A 15,000-nucleotide genomic window follows, 5' to 3' on the forward strand; every position below is an offset into this window, starting at 1 on the left:
ATTTATTTTCGAATAATAATAAAAATAATAATCTTCAGAACTAAAAATAATATTTTCTTGGAAATCGGACAGCACCTCCTCTATTTCTCGGACTGCCAGTCGATATCATATCGACACAACCAACAACAATCAACACAATAATTTATATTTACGCGTATAAATACTCCAGAAATGAATAACACGGCCACCTGAACCAAAACTCGGACCAAAAGTGACTTCTCCAACAATTTCTAAGAATTATGAAATAAATATATAAACACTAACATGCTTTAATATACACAAGTACGAAGGCGGAATTTCAGAATCGTTACCCAAAATAAATTCTGATCACCCCGAAGAGAATTTCTGATGTCCGGAAAATATCTCCAGAAAAATCTGAAATTAATAGCCATAGACATATACACGCTGAAATGCCATGTGGAGTAATCACCACCGTCATACTCCTTTTTAATGTCCCGAAAATAAATTAAAACGTAAATATAACGGAAATATGCCCCTCAAATTATCTCCTTAAAACCTTGCAATATATATACCTTTCCGTAGGTATCGAAGCGCTGATCGTTTATATATATAACAATTGAAATTTGGACGGACGGTTGAGAAGATATGAATTTTTGAAAATTAAAAATATATAAATCGGGGGAGACAGAGAAACAGAAGTGGAGGAGGAAGCCGGGATAACAAAAAACTAAAGGAAAGGGGGAGGGGTATATGCACGGGTACAGGGGTGGGGGGTGTGCGCGCCAGGTGGGCATGGGGTGGGGGTTACACGTTTCCTTTCTTTTTTTTTTGTTTTTTTTGTTTTTTTTTCTTTTAGCTAAAAATTAATACAATCTAATTAAAAATTAGCCCAAAATTAATAAATAGCGGGGAATAATATTTAATCAAATAAATATAAAATTTATATCAAAATTTTCTAAAAATTATGAATATTTCAAAAATACAAAAATATAAAATATTTGAAAGTCCCACGATTTTATAAAAATAAAAATCTGATTTTTTGTGGGGTTTTACGTCCCGATAGGGGCCCGGTCCGATAATTTTTATGAAACCGAAATATTTTTAAAATTCTCGGAATATTTTAAAACTAATAAAATAAAATCTTAATAATTTTTAAAACATTTATAAAACGCACGTCATATCCGCATTTTACGATTTAACGAACAAAAGTGCGGGTAAATATAACCCGAAAATTTTTCGAAATAATTTTAAAATTCTCGAAATATTCAAATATTAATAAAATATAAGTTTCATGATTTTTGAAATATTCTGGAATTTAATACTGAATTTACCCTTATATATCGGATCCAAAAATAGATTACTTAGCCGCTAAGTAACTATAAAAACGATACAATTTAATACCCAAAATGGATAATCATCAAACCCGAACTTTTTATAAAACACCATATACGAAAATAATATAAAAATATCCCGTCTCTCGAGAATACGGGTTTTGTTGATTTATCGAAATGGTTATCGTACCGAAAATTTTGCTTCGGGCCGCGCAGGGGTCAAACCGTAATCCGGATCGAAAAAGTAAAAATACGGAAAATATCTGGAATTACCAGATTAGGTTAGGAAGGAGTTTTCGGAAGAGTTTCGGGTTGTAAAAACGCAAAAACGGTTGAGGTTGAACGATTCCCAGCTTTATAAAATAATTTTGTAATTATTCAGAAAATAATTAATAATTCATAAATCATTATAAAATCATATAACACTCCAAAAATTACCAGAAAAATACCTTAATTATCTATATTTTGTTCTGGACATATAAAAATTCAAATACTCAAATAATATCACATATAAACACCCAAACATCAATTCCAATCATCAGATAATTCACCAAAATTCACATAAAATCACATAAACAATTCCAAATAATAATAATAATAATATTTAAAAATATGGGATATTACAATCTACCCCCTTATAAGGATTCCGTCCTCGAAATCAGCAGAAGAAAGCACTAAGGGTTTTCTAGCCAACTTTCCATTTCCAAATAACCTCAATTTTCCAAAATCTCGAATAAATCTTGTATTCCTTGTATATATAAAACTTTTACAGGAGCTTCGTTTTGCACCACTGTTCCATCCACATCTTTTTGACCAATTCCTCAATAAAATTTCTTTACTACTTGCGAGAAAGAAGAATAGAGAGAAAGATAAAAAAAAAGAAAAAGAAAGAGAGAGACAACTAGAGAGAGAAATAAAGAAACAGATCGACTTCGTTATACGCCACTGATATTCTAATCGCATCGCAGTCCACTGTTTCTCTTGATAATCCCATCACATAATCCTGCTTCAACTTGACCAGGATAACTCAGCTTAACTTGATTGGCATACCTTCGAATGTTTGGGATGATAAAATCATGGAATTTCAAAAAGAAAAGAATTTGATACCATAACGGAACCAAAATCTGAATTTGAGAAAGATGTTATTGAAATAAAAGAATAACTGAGAGATCAATATGATCAAACGAACTTTGTATTGCGTGTCCAAATTAAGACACTACTAAAGGTTGTTAACCTTCATGTATTCACAACACACACAAGTGATGGCGTCCCATCCAACTCCTATCACACAGACAGGTATACCTTGTGTCCCCTATAGTTAGGGTTGTTCATCCCAGTCTGAATAAAAGAATATCAAAAGAATCCAAAAACAAATGAATAAAACTAGAAAGATTTCAAAGCTGATATTTCTGAAGGAAATGAAGTCCAGAGAATAAAAATTCTGGCATAAAATGACTAAAAGAGTGTTAGGGAATATCCTCTAAAAGATACCTCTTTTTGAGAGATGACAAAAGAAGTTAAAGAAAGGGAAGGTATTGCCAAAGTCTTAATATTTATCTTCTATTTGAACTCTTCTATTGACTCGTCATCCAACTCTAAACCATTCTTCATATTCTAAGGATATCGATAATCTTCTTCGTCATCGAATTTTAGTCTCGGAAGATTCCACAATAGAATTTGCAGCTTCCTGGAGTTCCATCCAGCTCAGCACAACCATCTCGAATGAATGCGCCTATCTTAACTTACAAGTTGGTACTATATCCAACATGAACTCGATATGAGCTCAAACGTCCTCACATAGCTATACGCACTCCTACACACTCTCGTTTCTAGTTTACTATAACCTCAGCTCTGATACCAACCTGTAATGCCCCCAAATCCGGGGTCAGAGGATTTGGTCGTCACAATGAAACCTCAATCCAAATGAACCTATTTAATCAATAAACAAATGCGAGTGGAAGATATTTATCATTTATGACCCCAAACTAATCCAAGATCTTTTAAGGTTACAGTTCTACTAACAAGAATTCCAAATTCCATAAATAAATTTTTCACTTTCTTTTAAAACTCTTTTCAACAAAATCCAATTCAAAACTAAACCCACTAGTGTAACTTCGAAATGAAGTATAATAGGCCCAAATAAAATATACAACTATAATATAATATAATATAAACAACTTTACACAAAAGAACTTACACTAATTCACAAACCCTGGACCAACCACCTTCCAAAAGCTTCTTCTTTGCTTCCTCGAATTACGCAGCTAAATAGCGCAAGCTAATCCTCACTGGAGGTTAAATTTAAAAATAGGCAAGTATGAGCGGAAGAAATGCTCAGCAAGATCATTATGACATATATATAGGGTTGTTTTGATATAAAACCGACATCTGCCATAGCGCAGAACATTTTAAAATCATAATTGTTGAAACAAAATATTTAGTTAAGGAATCCCAAAATTGATTCCTTAATTGTATTCAAAACCCTTTTTATATTTTTGAGCGAAATGCTTCAGCAATACTTTAAACCTTGACGAGAATAAAACTCGTAAAATAGTGTTTACGGAAATATCGTAAATAACAACAACAAGAAGCAGTGATTATGAATTGAATCATAACTTTACTCAAAATTGAACTCTTGAAATTAATACTTATTTTGCTATCATATCAAATTAGATATCAATACGAACTTTGATGCTCATAACCTACCCGCGCTAAAATAGAGAAGTCAACATCAATCATCTATACTAATACCACCTTTGATATTTTACAACAACGTAAGTATCAACATAAATCAGAAACTGAATCAAAACTGCATTTCACCGTTAATCCAAACAGAACAGTTGATAAATCATTTATTCTATGAATATAAAAAAATGATATGATAATTTAGATTAGGACCATCCTGCGACGGACGTACTATCACATGCTGATCAGCCCGTGTGATAGCGCAAGATCATGATTCGTAGAAACGTGACCCCAAAAACACGAGTACTCAAACAAAAGGCAATATACCTGCCTGTGGAAAAAATTGTGTCATAATATTCCGTATGGCACTTAGAAATAGCCCTCCGCTGGACCGTCCCGGTCACTTACGCAATTATGATCCAATCTTAAAACCTTTTATTGAGAAGGGGTCATAATATTTGACACCCAAAATAATTTTGTTCCCCCAATTCTTAGGTAGGAATATTCGCAACCAAATCACTTTTCTCAAAATCCAAAACATTTATAAATCCAATAATTGGATAAGTAAAATCACTTAGCTATTCTGAACATAGAAAATCAGATGAGTATTTGCATAAACAGAATTATTTAATTCAGCGATATGTAAAACATTTATCTATTACGAACTGAATTGGGAAAACAATACTTGCATAATAAGCTTCAAAATAAATATCACTTGAACAATAAGTGATGATAAAGATACTTGCCTTTGGGTTTTAGCAGTTAGTCACACTCACAATGACGCATCTAATCTGACATTCTGTCTCAAAACGTCACCGTCCTTCTTTTCAACACTTTACTGATATGCTGCTCCTGCGATTTCTAGAAGCCAGACATCCAATACCATTCCATCTCATTCTTTATCCAATTTCTTGTCTTGATCAACTCGAATGATCCGCATCTATAATTAAAAGATACAACTTTAATCGCTTAAATGATAATTACTCGACGAACTACGCGTCAAAAACCCTATTCTCTACCCGTACGATAGCCCACACATAAAAATTAGAAACAAACACATGACTCTTGACCCACGTGCATATGTAATTTATATAGCACATAAGCACATAACTCACGTATCACATAATTCATATCACATATGACTCGGTTCGCCAAAAGGTTCGACTCAGTACGTTTAAAACTGAAATCGGGTCAAAAAATATAATTTATCTCAAAATTGACTCAGATTGATAAAAAAAATCAAACGGTCCTTTAATACAAAAGAAATTAGGTCTCAAAAGTACTTTTATTGAAATCGAAATATTTTTCTGAGTCTGGAAGCGTTCGTTTCGTATTAAACGGACGAACAGTTTATTTATTATGAATTTTTGAACATTTTTCGGAATTAAAACGGGTCTCTGAATCATTTTGTAACTAAATAATAGGGCTCGAACTCCCGAAAATAATTTTATAATAATTATCGAGCCTGGAAAATAATATTTTAAAGTTCGAACTATTTTTCAGAATTTTTAAATCATAAGTAATAATTAACTCGAATTAAATAATTAATTAAAATTCATTAACTAAATAATTTGGATTTATTTTTGAATAATAATAAAAATAATAATCTTCAGAACTAAAAATAATATTTTCTTGGAAATCGGACATCACCTCCTCTATTTCTCGGACTGCCAGTCGATATCATATCGACACAACCAACAACAATCAACACAATAATTTATATTTACGCGTATAAATACTCTAGAAATGAATAACACGGCCACCTGAACCAAAACTCGGACCAAAAGTGACTTCTCCAATAATTTCTAAGAATTATGAAATAAATATATAAACACTAACATGCTATAATATACACAAGTACGAAGGCGGAATTTCGGAATCGTTACCCAAAATAAATTCTGATCAGCCCAAAGAGAATATCTGATGTCCGGAAAATATCTCCAGAAAAATACGAAATTAATAGCCATAGACATATACCCGCTGAGATGCCATGTGGAGTAATCACCACCGTCATACTCCTTTTTAATGTCCCGAAAATAAATTAAAACGGAAATATAACGAAAATATGCCCCGCAAATTATCTCTTCAAAACCTTGCAATATATAGACCTTTGCGTAGGTATCGAAGCGCTGATCGTTTATATATATAACAATTGAAATTTGGACGGACGTTTGAGAAGATATGAATTTTTGAAAATTAAAAATATATAAATCGGGGGAGACAGAGAAACAGAAGTGGAGGAGGAAGCTGGGATAATAAAAAACTAAGGAAAGGGGGAGGGTTATATAACGACTCGTGTATTTTTGAGTTATTTAAATATGTGATTATTATGGAAATTATTAAATAAAATATGTGTGTTGGTTTTGACCGCTATGTGTTGTTTGATTATTATCTATATGTGATTTATAGTGTACCGGGTTGTCCGCGCGATTAATTATGGGATCGTATTGAATTGTTTTCACTTTCAAAAGTGGATTATTGCAAATTTATTTGCATAAATACTGGAACTATCTTTAAAATTGTTTTTATGCTTTTATAATGACAATATTTATTTTTGGGATTTTATAAAATTGAAAAATCAATATTTCATCAATTATTTAACCCTGTATGATTTTCTGATTGTATTTATTTGTAAAATCTATATTTAATTCAGAAAATCTTTAAAAATTATGAAACTTATATTTATTTAAGTTTAGAATACTCCGGGAATTTTAAAATTATTTTGGAAATTTTCGGGATTAATTTTACTCGCGCGTTGTTTCGTGTACTTGTTAAAAGCACGTATAAAGTGCATTTTAAAAATTATTTTAGAATTTCAAAATTTACATTTTTATTTACTTCGGGATATTTCTAATATTTTAAGACTATTTTCGCGATTTTTAGAATTTGTTTTAAGAGCAGCCCGGTTCGTTAATTATGAAATGCGAGTACGAGTTATGTTTTAAAAATACTTTAAAAATTTTGAAAAATTCATTTTTAATAACTTTAAAATATTCTTGACATTTTAAAAATTTATTTGGAAATTTTCGAGATTATTTTATTTGCGCGATGGTTCGTTAAATGGGGAATGCGGGACAAAATTGGAATCCAGGAAACCCATATTTATCGTGTTTTACTACGTGGCAGCTAAGAGCAGGAGCAAGAATATTACATAGCTACGTGTTCCTTGCTGGTTTCTTTACAGAATAAATAAATTAAAACAGATATACACAACCATCCCCTGTATCAATTTAAGTCTCATCTCTCTCTTTGTCTCGCTTCTCTCCTCTCTCTGTGCTCTCACCTCTCCTCATTCTTTCACTCTCGATCCCCTCTTTTCGTTTTCCTGTTTACGGTGCTTTGCCGCTCCTTCCGCCGTTACTCCGATTTCCGGCCGCCCTTTTTCTGTTTCTCAGACGCCGCCTGTTTTTCCGGTTCTAGTCGGAATGCCTGAGAATTGGAACTAGACGAAAGATAGTTGGTGGTGAGTCGAAAAGCTCAGTAAGGTCTCAATCAAAGGGCTTAAGTGTTGAGGTCGAATCCGGAGTGATATAGTGGTTGGACATAAAAGCCTAAACGGCAGAATAAGCCCATAATTGACCAGTAATAGTTGTAAAGCCTTGTAAGGCAAGTATTTCTGAACTTTTCTTCAAGACATATTACCAATGTTTTCGAACTGTTTCATAACATGTTGCTATTATTAAACATAACTCATGTTTTATAATGCGAGTGTTTTAAACTACTTACCCTCGAACCCTGATTCTTTCTTGATCTTGACCCGTAAGCCTTATTCTTTGTAAACCATCTTTTGTTGATCCTCAGATACCAAATCACGTCAATATGATACTACTCCCCAAAGGTATAACTACCGAACACCAAACACTGAAACAAAATTGTTTGAAAACACAGAAACTTTTATACTGCAACCATTCTTTATAACATTAAAGAACTATACCCTGAAAAAAAAATCATTTCTGACCTAATACCTGATGTTGGTACAAATTGAAAACCGTTTCTTATACATACCCTGAAATTCCCTTGAGATATCCATAAGTTTCCTTATGCTTTTATTTAAGTGTTTAACCATCGTTGATTATGAACTTGTTTTATTGAATTATATCGTTTATCATATTGAACTGCTTTAGGATTGGATAGTTTTTATATATGTGGACCAGATTCGTGGTCAGACCATACAAATGGTCAAGTTAGGCCAATGTGTGCCTTGGATCCAGTAATTAGAGCAGTGCTTTGTGCTTGCTCGGGGTTAGTGCGTGACTGATCAGCTGCCTAACCTTGGTTTTTAAAACTTAAAATGAATATCCAATTCTAATGATTAGTTAAAAAGCAACTTGATTCCTTTGAATCATCTTATTTGATCATTGTTTCACTATAGTTATCACTATTATGACTTGCTGAGTTAGTTAGCTCACCCTTGCGATTCTTTTATATATTTTACAGTTGAAAAGAATGTGAATGATAGTGAAGTTCCTCAGTCCAAAGGGCGGGCTAAGGTTCCAGTGAGTTGAATCGAGCTAGCAGAAGCTTCATGCGGTATATAGGTAGTCAGATTGTAAGAATGATTTTATTATCAATTGTAAGTTAAGTTAGTTGGGATTTGGTACGTTGTAATAAAGTTAAGGTTGTGGCTTGTTTTCATACTTTAACCTGTTGCGATCCGTGGTTATTTAAAGCAGGGTCATTGCAAATAATATTTTATATACAGGTTTATATATTGAGTATGTGTTGTGGACCCCAAACTTCTGACCCGGGTTTAGAGGGCGCCACAGGTTGGTATCAGAGCTACAGGTTATAAGTCACTGAAACAAGCCTAGATTGTCGGGATTGGGTAGAGGGTTAGGATTAGGAATAGGAAACAGAAAGATAAGACGTTGTGAGGATGAGTGCGACTATATAGTAAGTCTTCAGCACGGTTCGTGTTGCGATTCGGGATCCTCAGCTTGCGACATGAATTCCAGACAACCGCAATGGCAGATCTTGATTTTGCGGTGTTATTTGATCATTTGGAGCTTTCCGTTCGAGGATCGTCATCTTCTCTCAGATTGGAATTGCACCTTGTTCCTCTACCAGTATTAATGGCATTACCTTCTGTTATAACGGGTGCACTTCTTCAAGCTATTCTACGCTACTTTTCCACCTTTTGATATGAGATTACCTATTCAAGAACCTCCATCTGTTTATTCTTCTTTCACTGGACATTCGGCTGTGAGCGTATCTCTTTAGTTTACCCTACATCCTGTTCTATACCCCCAGTTTAGAACTTGTCCTATGAAGCGATTGTACCTACGAGGATGGATTCGAGAGCTACAGTAAATGGTGAGCGCTTGAGTTATAAATAGAGGAGACGAAGTTTAGAAAGGAGATTTAAGTGTTCAGAGGATAGCTGTTATCGGGTTAAAAGAAGCCCTTAGTGACTAAGCCACCCGTGAATAAGTATGGGATGAACTGGATGAATTTTGAAAGAATAAGAGAGAAAAGTATAAACCTGGGATTTTTGTGAAATTAAATGATGATGATATGATAAATGCAATATGTAAAGTAGTAATGTGATGTGATACGAGCAAATTTTGTTCTATGAAATAGACTTATTGACTATTGGATAGCCTGTTTTACCTAACTACTGCAACGGGAATGTCGGGAGTATTACCAGTATGGAAGCTTTGACGTGAACCTACGAATAAGATAATATGCAACGACAATTGAAGTTTTCGTCGGTTAAGGAAGGCAAATGGACCCGATAAAGGAGAAAAGGTAGATTCGAGTGAATGAATTTTTATGTAATTGTTTCTTTAATATGGTACCTTATTATAGGTCGGAAGGACAATAACCAACTCATATTGTAAAGACAACCAGGTTTGTGATTTTCCAAACTTTTAAAACAAGTTTTCGAAAAAGATTTTCCTTTACAAATTTCTAAAAGCCTTTTCGAATAAAATGATTTTTAAACATTGGTTGTCAAGTTACTACTTGAGTTTCTTGTTTGTTAGAAAGCCCGGATTACCTGGAAGAATGCTGTTTCAGACTTAATATTGTTAATTCAGAGGATAAAGTGCACTACTAAAAATAGTTGATACGACATCGGTGCTTAGACATCGGCATGTAATACACCCGATGTTAAAATCATGTTTAACATCGGTTTAGAAAAAAGCGATGTTGAATAAGAATACTGACATCGGTTTCATATAGTAGGCGTTGTCTATGTTCAGAAATTAAAAAAGCCAAATATATGCGTTTAGCTTTGACATCGGTTAATTTTGTTAACCGTTGTCTATGGCCTTTTTAAAAAAAATAAAAATTTACTTATCTTTTTTCCCTAGATTTCAGTACAGTTTTCCCCCCTTTAATTTTAACAAAAAAATTGTTCCCCCTTTACACATATTTCATTTCCCTCTTTCCAAAACTATCTCCCCTCTTTCCCTCTTTACTTGCACGCCCGACTCTCTCTCTGGCACCTCTCTCTCTCTCGAACCTCAACTTCATCTCAAACACCACGACTCTCACTCATCTCTCTTCTCTTTCTTTCTTTTCTTGCCACTCCCACTCGTAAACCCTAATTAGAAACTAGTATATAATCGACACTAAAATTGGATCTGATTAGGAACCAAATTGAGCTTCAAATTGGTAAGGTTAGACCTAAATAGTGGCTTTAGAGCTTGAAAAGGGCCATGGGTTTCGTTCCAAAAATATCATCGAGTTCTTGTGTACATCTCTCTCTCTCCCTCTCCCTCGTGCTCTCTCCCTCTCTCCCCCTCCCTCCCTGCTATACACACACTGTATGTGAACACACACTTACTTCTTTATTACACACACATCTCCGCACTCCCCTCTCTCCTCTTTCTTACACATATGTGCACCCTTATTTTAGGGTTTTTTCAATTGATTTGATTTTTCTCTTTTTCTCAGTGCTAATTTCGAAATTAGGACCTGTTTCAAGTTTGGGGCTTCATTCGAGTTCAATTTGGGCCTTTAGGGTTTGAATCGAGTTTAAGGTAATTCTCTCTCTTGTGTTACATATGTTAATTTATATATGTTATTGAATGTGCAATTTGATATGTTGGCTGATTTTGTTGAATTATCTTTTTTTTTCATATGTATGGATGTTTGTGTTATCTATATATGTTATTGATCTAAAGCGATGTTGATTTAGTTGAATAATGAAAGTTTATCGAACTATTGTTGATCTGAAAGTGTCGATCTTGAGATACCTCTACTTAATTGATATTGCACAACAACTGTTTATGAAAATTACTGAGTTTTCTTATCAAAATATCGTCTAGTTCTGCAAATCCTACCAGTCGTTGTATTTCTTTTATTTTCTTTTTTCCTGAAGAACATGTGTTACTTGTTACAACATGGTTGAACCATGTATTTTTAGTTAATATAAAGATTCAACTTATCAAATTTTGTATTTCACAGCTCAACTATTCATTAAAAAGATGATTATCCAATCAACAGTCAATACAACAAAGTAACAATGTTTCAACCAGAAAGCTATACTAGTACTAGTAGTCTTATAAATCCTATCATGTAACTAATTTTAAGATTTTAGCAGACCATAACCACTAAAAAGTAAAAAAGTAGTAAATGAAAACAATTTTAAGAACACAGGGTAGAGTTTACCGTATTTGCTCTGTATCTTCCTAATTAAGCCTCCTAAGAGAAGTTGAGGAAGTAAGTATAGGCTGTATAGCGCTTTTCGGATACCTATTCCCCCAAGTCCTTCCTGGTAGGAAACATTAAACCATAACCTGATGCTCACTGGTTTACAAGAAATAAATCGACATGCAATCTAATTTCTTGAGGGTTTAAGAGGCAACAATGTATATAATGGCACTAGACATGAACATGCAACAATGTGCGTAGAATATGGATTGTCTTTCAGATCTTTGATCAGTGATAGAGTCTGTATTCTCTAGTTCTGTAACCAAACATTTCTTAAAGCTCATATAGCTTTACTTCAATCGTTGACAAGGGAATCTACTATGATGAGAAAAAGTTCAATATCATATTATATTTACTTAAAGGAGTTAATAATTTTTGGGCCCTTGAGTGTAGGAGGCCCTAGACGCAAGTCTTGCTCGCCTGTAGCCAGGGTCATCCTGCATGGCTATTAAGATTTCTAAAAGTATACTATTTAAGTCTGGTCCTTGATTATAAAAAAGTAAACTAATCAGAAAGTCATGAAGTTTGATAGTATTTGATTGTTTTCCAAGATCTATACAGGAAGAAACATATATGTTTGATTAGAAGTTATAGAGTATAAGAGGCATGAAGAACATGAAACTAATACGAAATGAAGGACTCTTAACAAGGTAGTTAGGGGCTTGTAGCCCTATTTTTCATTAGCTCATGCATTCCATCCCTCTCCTAATATATTTCAATCTAATATTTATCAAACACTTGATTACTATTATTTATACACTAACTAATTAAATTCCACTAAACTTGCTACTCTTCTTCTGGTAACAAAGTCCAACTCCCTCCCCCAATGTCATGCATGTCATGCTCTTCACCTACCACAGTAACGGCCTATTTACATATACATCTATTTTATATAGCTAAGATAATAGTGAGGTTAGGATATGAGGATACTCACAACATGATGTTGCAGTTAGACATAGCTATCTGCCATCTACTAGTATTGGTATGGACAATTGCTGCTATTTTTTACTTGACTTTTGTTTCTTGCAGCATCCTACTTTTGTTTACCCTTACATGCTCAGGTACAAGATATAGATATATCTGATGTGGAAAGTTCCCTTTCCTGTGGTTGCCAAGTAGTAGAGCCGACACTTTTTTGTTCTACCAGTTCCTTTTCTAATAATTCTTATTATCATTCAGAGTTTGATACCATTCCATATGAGACATAAAACTTTGCCTATGATCACACAGATTCAGACAGTAGAGTTTCCGACGCCAGGTACTCTTCTACTACTCCAAATATCACTTTTATATATTTTTTCTAATGTAATATTAGCTTATCTATATGTTTTGTTTTGAGTAAGCTTGTGCTTGTCTATATGTTTTGTATTGATATAACCTAGAAATATGATTAAAGTGTCATCTTTTACCTTGCTAAAATAAACGCAGGTATTAACCTTACTGGTTGTATGGCTTTAGCCTTTACACATATTCCTGAGCATGTAGAAGGCAAAAATTTATATAAGTAATGTACACAGCCGTTCTGTTTTTCCTTTTTAATAAAGAAACATATTGTAGTTGGAAAGACTTTATATTCAATTTAGTTGTGTATATGATACAACATAAATTTTATAATCATTCAATTATGAAGTGCATGTGGCATCAAAATACATGAGGCTATCATTGTAGTGAACTCCAAAAGAAAGCTAAAAAGCCTGCCATTTTGAACTTGAGATGCTCCAACCAGGCCCAAAATAGAGGGTCTAGTAAAATATTTCGATTAACTTTGATAAATATTATTTGGTGATTAAATAAGTGACTAATCTTTACTATCCAAAAGAACAATCAATTACAGAGAAATTACAGAATATACAATCTTCTTTGCGCTTTTACTATTTTCTGATAAGTCTACGCTGTCTTGTAGCTTAATTAATTTTTACATTTCTTATCTAATTGAAGTGATGAGCATAAAAAGTATCTGTTTAGCAGTAGTATATGTAACTGTACATTAATATGTGATTGTGTGTGGCTGAATTACTAATTTGTTAGGGTTCTAGTAGAGGATGCTGATAGTAATAGAAGCCTATTCCAGTTGCAATCATGTCGATAATAATGAAAATTTTCGGCAGAGTATCAGGCCTGGAAATGCCATCATCATCGCAGTAGTTTAAAATTTTACTAGTTTCATTAGCAAATTTGTTTGTTTCATTAAAGACTCTCGTATAATGCATTATATCTTATATAGTTATTCCATTTTCTATAAAGTCCAATTAAGAACATATTTGTTAGTCCTGCAAAAACATGTGATTATTTGTTTTATTATAATACAAATTCTATACATGCAGGAAGAGATAACAGAGTTGAGAAAGAGAGCTGATGAGTTTCTGTGCATGTTTAATGAAGTTCAAAATGAGAGCAAAGACAGACTTAAAGAAATAGAGGAATCCCAGTTCTTCGGTAGCGTCATCGAACTTCTCCTACAACCCTGTTTGACAGAATGGCACAAGTTAACTTTTCAAATTAGAGCTTAAATTTTATAGTAGGAAATTACCATATGTTGACTCAGTTTTTAAAAGTCTACTTATATGTACAGGGTTTTCGTGCATCTTTAATGGGAAAGGAAATCTTCAGTGGGTACACTGGAATGGAGGGAAAGCCAAACACACAATTGAAAATACAAGCCAAGTATACGGCTCTGCTGTTTAAGCAACACTTAACGGCTTGTACTGAAAAAATATATGGACTAATCCGTGATAGCTTGAAGAAATAGATTAGCCCATTCCTGAACTTGTGTATTCAAGTATGCGTTTTACTTTAATTTTTTTGGTCATGTATAAACTCTTGACAAGTCCTTAGTTAAAAGAGTCTGGATAACTAAGTTCTTTTATTGTTATTGGTTGGGATGTGTATTTTAGACTTGGAATGTATGTCCGAATTGATTGTTAGAATATTATATGTTAAGAAATTTGGTATCAATGTAGCTTTATGTTTTGTTGGATGTTGCATTGTTTGGTATTTTTTTGGTTGTTTAGATGAAATTGGTTCATGTGGCTGTAAAATAGGACCAGGATGGCATGTAATTTACACCAGATTAACATCACAATGGTAAATGTAAACCGATATAAAAAATGTACAAAAGACATCATGTAAAATTATATTAAACAAAAAAGAACTAAAAAACCGATGTGAAATAGACATTTGACATCGGTTCTGAAAAGAAACTCAATGTATTTTAAGTCAAATAACATCGGTTAGAGAAATTGGCTGATGTTAAACAAAAAGATTTAACATCAGTTTCGTGAAGAACACCCATGTCTTATCCATCATTTTACATTGGGGGGCCAATTTAACCGATGTCTGATCAGACATTTCACATCGGGCAACA

The 15,000-nt window shown here is 33.4% G+C and overlaps 1 long non-coding RNA gene across 2 annotated transcripts; it reads left to right on the top strand.

Annotated features, from left to right (window-relative positions):
• Positions 1–12,427: 12,427 nt before the first annotated feature.
• On the top strand, positions 12,428–14,591 carry LOC141706166 (uncharacterized). Of its 2 annotated transcripts, none has more exons than XR_012568686.1 (3): positions 12,428–12,894; positions 13,961–14,121; positions 14,209–14,591. It is a non-coding gene; the product is annotated as an uncharacterized LOC141706166 (long non-coding RNA). The 2 variants fall into 2 exon arrangements; XR_012568685.1 differs by having other exon boundaries at positions 13,961–14,072.
• Positions 14,592–15,000: the final 409 nt, after the last annotated feature.

The sequence above is a fragment of the Apium graveolens genome, chromosome 2, assembly GCF_009905375.1.
Source record: "Apium graveolens cultivar Ventura chromosome 2, ASM990537v1, whole genome shotgun sequence".
NCBI lineage: Eukaryota > Viridiplantae > Streptophyta > Magnoliopsida > Apiales > Apiaceae > Apium > Apium graveolens.